Source organism: Trachurus trachurus (genome assembly GCF_905171665.1).
Source record: "Trachurus trachurus genome assembly, chromosome: 11".
NCBI lineage: Eukaryota > Metazoa > Chordata > Actinopteri > Carangiformes > Carangidae > Trachurus > Trachurus trachurus.
The window spans coordinates 8,917,229-8,924,557 of NC_139904.1; positions in this window are offsets into that span (position 1 = coordinate 8,917,229).

Sequence of the window (7,329 nt, forward strand, 5' to 3'; positions counted from 1 at the left end):
TGAATAATGACAAAGTCTGGCTAGACTTTATGGAGCAACGTTTGAACAAGGAGTGCCCTGTGAGGCTGAAGAACAGTTTGGACTATGGAAAGAGCTCTGTGCAGAGAGCAGGTAAAATCATAATGTTACAAAAATCTAAGCAGTCTGTATTTGCATACACATGTTAACAGACTCAATACTGAGAGACTTACAATGAAGGGACATCATCAAAGCTTCAGCGCATTAGGTTGCCTTGGTATAAGTGCTAAGTACTACATCTATCCTCAAGTGAAGGAGAACAGATAAAGAAGTATATGTTAGGGTGTTATTGGATGACAGGGTGGCAGTCTTAGGGTTAGATAGAGATGGATACGCCGATTAAATTTGGTAGCTGTTCCAGGGATGTAAATACAAGAAAACGTTCCTTGGATGAAAATGACCATTAAGCTGAATGATTAAGTTCAATCAATCAATCAATCAATCAATCAATTTGTTTATTTCGGGCATGTCCATTAAATCATCATCATCACACTTCATCAAGTAATACAATACACATGGCCGAAAGGGAAAGCGGGAGAAGCAAAAGCTTATCTAGTCCCGCCCCCATTACCCACAGAATAAAATCTTTATCGTAATCTTTTCTTTTCTTTTGCTTTTTACATTTTGACATAACATTATTTTACTTAAAGTAGATAGTGCAGACCCTGAAGCCCGTATGTATGAGGGCAACATTAAAGCAGATATCAGCTTCACGGCCGTTTCGGCTAATGCTGCGTTCAAGGCAGGCTTTTGAAACCGTAAGTTACAGCTTCAAGTCACAACTACGACTTGGTAGCGTTCCAGGTAACCCGTAGCTCGTGTTTTTACCATCCTGTTGTCTGTGAAAGTTCCCTATAACGGCCACTCGTAACTTCCGACCCGTGAACTCGTACCAGATCGAACTGCTATGACTTCACAGGAAGGAAAAACACAAAGTACGAGTTTCTTTGAACGCACCATGAGTTAGCAGCCCCCGCCCTTGTCAGGCATCAATTGGTCCTTGTGCTACGTCACCACATTCACGCGCATCCCTTGGCTGCACACACAGCCCTTCATGCCGTTCTCTCTCCTCATTGGATAACACTTGTATCCCACAAGGAAAATTTTCTCCTCGGGTTACAGCAGAGCAGAGTGACGGAGAGACTCGTGTTTAGGCTGAAATACTTCATGTAAGTGATTGCTGACGGAAAATAGGACTATTTAGGACTTATATTAACAAAAACATTCCACTGATATCTGCTTTAATAATTTGAATTGGATTAAGACTTCCATGGGTAGCCATTGTAGGCAGATTACCTTTTAGGCTGATCACAGACCAGGTGGACTACTGCATCCTGGACCACCTATAAGTGTTTCTTTGTGTGGAGATCCACCAGCATCTAACATGAAAAAAATAGAAAACACTTTCTTGGTCTATCTCACTTTCTCTTTCAGACCTTCCATTGCTGTCTCTCCTCCAGAGGACTCCCTTGTCTCCAGTGACCTGCCATGCAACAGGTTTCTACCCTGACAGAGCCAATATATTTTGGAGCAAAGATGGAGAGGAGCTTTATGAGCAGGTGGACCACAGAGAGCTCCTTCACAACCATGACAGCACCTTCCAGATGAGTGTAGATCTTGATCTGTCCCTGATCCAACCTGACGACTGGCCAAGGTACGAGTGTGTTTTTCAGCTCTCTGGTGTGAAGGATGACATTGTCATCAAGCTGGACCCAGCAGTGATCAAGACTAACTGGGGTGAGTTGGGTTGACAGAAAACAGAAAACAGTTGTGCTTAAATTAGTACTAACTAGTCAAAATCAGCATTAATCTATCTGTAATTGGCCTCATCGGAGTACCTAGTAATAGTAACTAGCCACCAGTCAACTATTGCTGGGAGAGCATGCATACAGACTCTGATCTCTAACACCTTTGTCTTCTGTTGTTTTGTTCAGTTGAAAATCCCAGTGTCCCAACTCTCATTGCTGTGTCTGCTGCAGTCATAGTGGCTATTGTTGTCACAGTGATCGTTGTTTACAAGATGAAAAGAGGTGAGAGCCTGAAACTTATTGCGATCCTTCTTCCCATCACATGTAATGTAACAAGAGTAATAGACAAAATCACAGTCTTCATTCTTTTTGGAAGTGACTTCACTTGCACATAATATGGTCCTTTAGCAGTCTGGTAACACAACGAGGGATGTTCACGTTTGGATTAGGTTTAGTACAACACAAGTTATGGGTGTGCTGGTGACCCGAGAGAAAACTGTGTTTTTAACCATGGCAGCAGTAAAACTTTATGGATTATTCTGTCTGTTGACCAAACACTTTGTTCTAGACTAGAATATCCTGACAACTGATGGATGGACTGTGATGATATGTGGATGAATTGCAGTTTTTCAAACAGTATGATCACTGTATCTACTAGATGCTCTATGATACAAAGATTCATTTTGCATTTATTCTTTTCAGCCAAAAACCGTTCAAATTGTAAGTATTTTGTTTTCCCTTGTGTTCATCCTAGACATTTCTGTAAGTCAAGCAGACTGCATGTTGGACCAAAATGAATGCCCTAACAAAGTATCACTGTTTTCCAGCTTCTGGTGATAATAGCACTGAGCTCTCTGAGAGACTGAATTTAGAGACCTGATCCCATGCAGCCCTCCTTGCTCCCGGTAAGTATGTTTTCTTTCATGAATTGTGGCGTTTTATTGAGCACAAGTGAAGAAAATCTCTATGCAGATCTATGTTCCAGATTGTTCTCACTTGCAGAACCTGGATTAATGAATTACATTGAGTATAAGTGTATTCTCGGTATTCAAATGAGCCCTTTATTAATTTTTGATTAAATTAATTTAGTAATTGAACTTTTAAATATAGCTGCAGTTGATGCTAAAATATTTTCTTTCTGTCTCATGTTTAACTACAGGTTTGTAGAAAAGGTGGACTGGGTTAACAAGATCTGTTGCCGTGTTCAGACTGAAAAAGCACCCCATTCATTCACTTTTTGATGGTGTGGAATTGACAACATTCAATCGAATCATATCATTTTGTGCAACTGGGTATTAGACTGCACAAAGTATGGGGTGAGCAGGAAATAATCACTTTGATTTTACGCTGTTAAGTGTCTTGTGACTTTCAATGTCATAAAAGTGTCAAATGTAAAAATGATGATGATTGAGACAAACAATATTGGGCTTTTATGATCGTAACAATATTTTCTACAAATATGTTGATCGTGTCTTGGTTGCAAGAACTACTAATTTAGTCAAGAGTTATGCCAAAGGAATGAATAACTCTTCCCTAAGAGTTTCAAAAGTACATCACAGTTGTTGTTAAGGTAGATGTAAAGATAAGTTGTTCTCCTGAATGTCAATCTTAAGCTATTTAGTTCTCAGATTTCTTAAATTCACATGAATGAAGACACACAAACATGCCAACATGTGTACGGTACACACATCACACAGCACAAAACACAATGCCTGTTTTGTTTGGCTGCAATTATAGTCCCGTTTATGAAATCAGTTTAGTATTTTTCTATAAAAGAAAGTTTGGTAAAAATAATAATAATAATAATTGTAATGTTTAGAAACTAATGTATCTTTTGTTTTACATATATTAATATTTATTCAATGGATTACAGTGTGTTTACAGCTAGACCAAGTATAGTAGCTGTTTACAGTGATGGTGACACTAAAGGGAGTCTCATCACTTGCTCCTGGTCAGGAATTCGCCTGAAAGATTTTGTTTTACTATTATGTTCAGATAGGCTATTTGTATTTTCCAGTTTAACCGTTTAACCGTTAACCATGTCTTTTAAATCAGTATGGATGGAAGAACTAAAATACAGTTTATTTTCATGTGTCACTGGTTTTTATTATTATCGTTGCAAGGGCTATTATATCTGTCACTCAACATAAGAATGTTATTTTAAAGTCGAAGACACCCACACACCCACACCCACTGCCCACTGCCTGATGAAGCCCACACAGGTGAAACGCGTTGCTGCTTGACTTTTTAAATAAATAAATAAGTGTTTATACGACCCCTTTGTGTGCGGTGGAACTCCTTTTTTTTTTGAGTGACTAATACTTAACAGTAGGCCTACTATTTATTACTAGCCTACCCCATGGTAGCAAATATGTGTCTCTCCCATTTAACAAAAGAGGCCAAGGTCTTCATTTAGATTTTGTCCGTACTTCTTTTATTGTAAAGCACTTTGAGCTGCATTATTTGCATGACAGGCACTACATATAGTTAATGCATTCAAATACAATTATGTAAATCAGCAACATAACCAAATTAATTAAGCACAAATAAAAATTGTAAACAAGAGGAAATACATTTTTTTTTAAAGAAGTTTGACTCAGGTGTGAGTCGAGATTTATTTTTGTTTGTCCATATCTTTGTGCTGAAAGTGATGTCTTTGATTCACATTTAGACCAGTCAAGACATGTGAAAACAGTCCAGGGAGCATAAAAATAGGTAGGCTATCTACTACACTTTTTTTGTATTTAATTAATTTAAAAAAGGCTTTTTAGATGACCTTGTTCATTTAATATTTGATTGCCTTGGTGATTAACTGTTGTAAAACAGACATTCATTTCAAAATTAGAAAATATAGCCTATGTAGGCTATAAAAACGCGCAACCGGTAAATGATAATAGAGTAATGGGGCTTTGGAAGTTGGAGTAACAGTTATAGTAATAGTTTTCCGCTCCACCAGGTGGCGGTAAATCCCCACATTTGATCTCTCGGGCTGCCGGTGAGACTGAGCATGCGCAGAGAGACGGTAACCCGGAAGTAAAAGTGGTAAACAAACGACGCCTCGAGGAGCTGACTCTTTTGCTTTCTCCCCGCACTCCGCCGCTCGTCCCGCTGCTCCAATGTCCAAAATCGAGATGCTGAGGGTGTTGATCAACCAGCGGCTCACCGCGGCCGCGGAGGAGATCTTCGGGGTGTTCGGGAGGACCATAGCCGAGTACGAGGAGGAGATCTCTCGCTCCAAGCTGGAGATCGACCGCCAGCGCCGGCTGCTGGACCTCTCCACCAAGCCGCAGATATCTCTACAGGTCAGCAGCGCAGGTTGGTCAATGGTTCAGTTTAGTTAGTACACAGAGAGTTGTCTGCAGTTAACCACCGGCTCTGTGCCGTTTTACCGAGCACCGACTCGTCCGATACTACAATTAAATACATTAAATAACAGATTAACTAAGCTCCTCACAGGTTACTGCTTGTTAAAACACATGAGTACTCGTATAGAAGTAATGAACTGCAACTATAAAGTGATGGTTGATGTAAAAGTCAGAGTTGAGCCACAAATTATCTTACGTTTCTAATGTTTAACCAGCTTCCACACTGTTTTGTGGCTATTAATGACTACTTCTAAACCACCTGTAACTATCCGCAACTACCTAAACTACATGTAAATGACCTGTACCCACCAATAAAACTCTCCTGTTTGTATCAGTGGGAGTGATGTGGACATTGTGGGGCAATATAAGTACCTTGGCGTCCTACTGGACAGCAAGCTGGAGTGGCCAGGTAACACAGAGGCTGTTTACAAGAAGGGCCTGAGCCGCTTGTATTTTTTTGAGGAGGCTGAAGTCTTTTAATGTGTGCAACAGGATGCTTAATATGTTTTATCAAACTGTTGTAGCCAGCTCCCTCTTTTTTGCTGTGGTGTGGGCATAAAGAAAAGGGACGCAAACAAGCTTAACAAGCTGATCAAGAAGGCCCAGTCTGTTGTAGGAGTGAAGCTGAGCACCCTGGAGGAAGTCACTGAAAACAGAGTCCGAACAAAATTCCTCAGGATCACTGACAACACCACCCATCCCCTCCATAAAACACTGGACAGTCGTAAAAGTACTTTCAGTCACAGATACAGACTCCCCCGCTGCTCAAGAGAGCGATATAAACATTCATTCATACCCACTGCAATACAGCTGTACAACTCCTCAATCTGATTAATTAATGCAGTCATCATAAGCATCCTGGACCCAGCACTTCTTCTTCTTTTAACTTCTTAACTTTTAACCTTCTACACGCATCTCTTATTCATATATTTATTTCTTTTTATTCTGTGTTTTAATACACTATGTGTTTTTATGTCTTCATGTATTTTTACTCAGTGTGTTGTGATCTGTGTTTGTTGTCTGTATTGTCTTGCTGCTGCTCTGTGACATTTAAAATTTCCCCTCTGGGATTAAATAAAGTATTTCTAATCTAATCTAAATCACTATACTATTAATAGTAACTATTCACAAGGCACCTGCAACTACCCATGACCACCTTAACCACTCACAAACCACCTGTAACTACCCTTCACCAACTTGAAACTAACCAAAACAGCCTGCAACTGTTCATAAACCACCTGTAAGTGCTTGCAACCACCCTTTTAACACCCGTAACTACCCTTTAGTGACCTGTAATTACCTGAAGCCACCTGTGAACTAGCTTTAAAGCAGAAGTAAGCGATCCGGTCGTTTTGGCTAATGCTGCGTTCCAGGCAGGCTTTTGAAACCGTAAATTACAGCTTCAAGTCACAACTTACGACTTTGTAGCGTTCCAGGCAACCCACTCGTGTTTTTCCGACCTGTTTTACCGGTGAAAGTCACTATAACGGCCACTCATAACTTCTGACCCGTGAACTCGTACCAGATCGAACTGGTACGACTTCACAGGTCGGAAAAACACGAGTTACGGGCTGCCTTGAACGCACCATAACAGTCCTCGTCCCTACGTCACCACATTCACTCGCATTCCACACACAGCCCTGCATGCCGTTCTCTCTTCTCATTGGATAAAAATTGTAGGATACGAGAAAAGTTTACTCCTCGGCTCAGAGCAGAACAGAGTGACAGACAGACCCGTGTTTTGGTCTTTTATTATTTTTTGTTACTATTTAAGACTTATATTAACACAAAAATATCGCTTACTTCTGCTTTAACTTTTCTGTAACCAACTAACCAACTGCTGATCAGCGGGTGCTAACCCTGGGCGGAGAGGGATACGTGAGTTGGCTAGGTCCAATTAAAAACTTTTATTTCCTGCACTTTGAGGGTCTGGAAAAAATTATATTATAGCGAACAACAGTAATTTTTTTTCAGGTAAAACCTCTTTTAGGCCGCGAAAATAGGCCATTTCTTTGGGTCTGTTCACAACACTGTATGTTGTAAATCTCTGGGCAGGACTATGGGCTGGCGTTGCTAACGGGGAGGAGTGCAGAGAGTCTTCTACTGCAATTAAAGTACTTAGGGGTTATTTGTAGATCATACAACCCCACTTTAAAAAATGCTACTATCCCTTTAACCATCTGTAACTACCTGTTGAG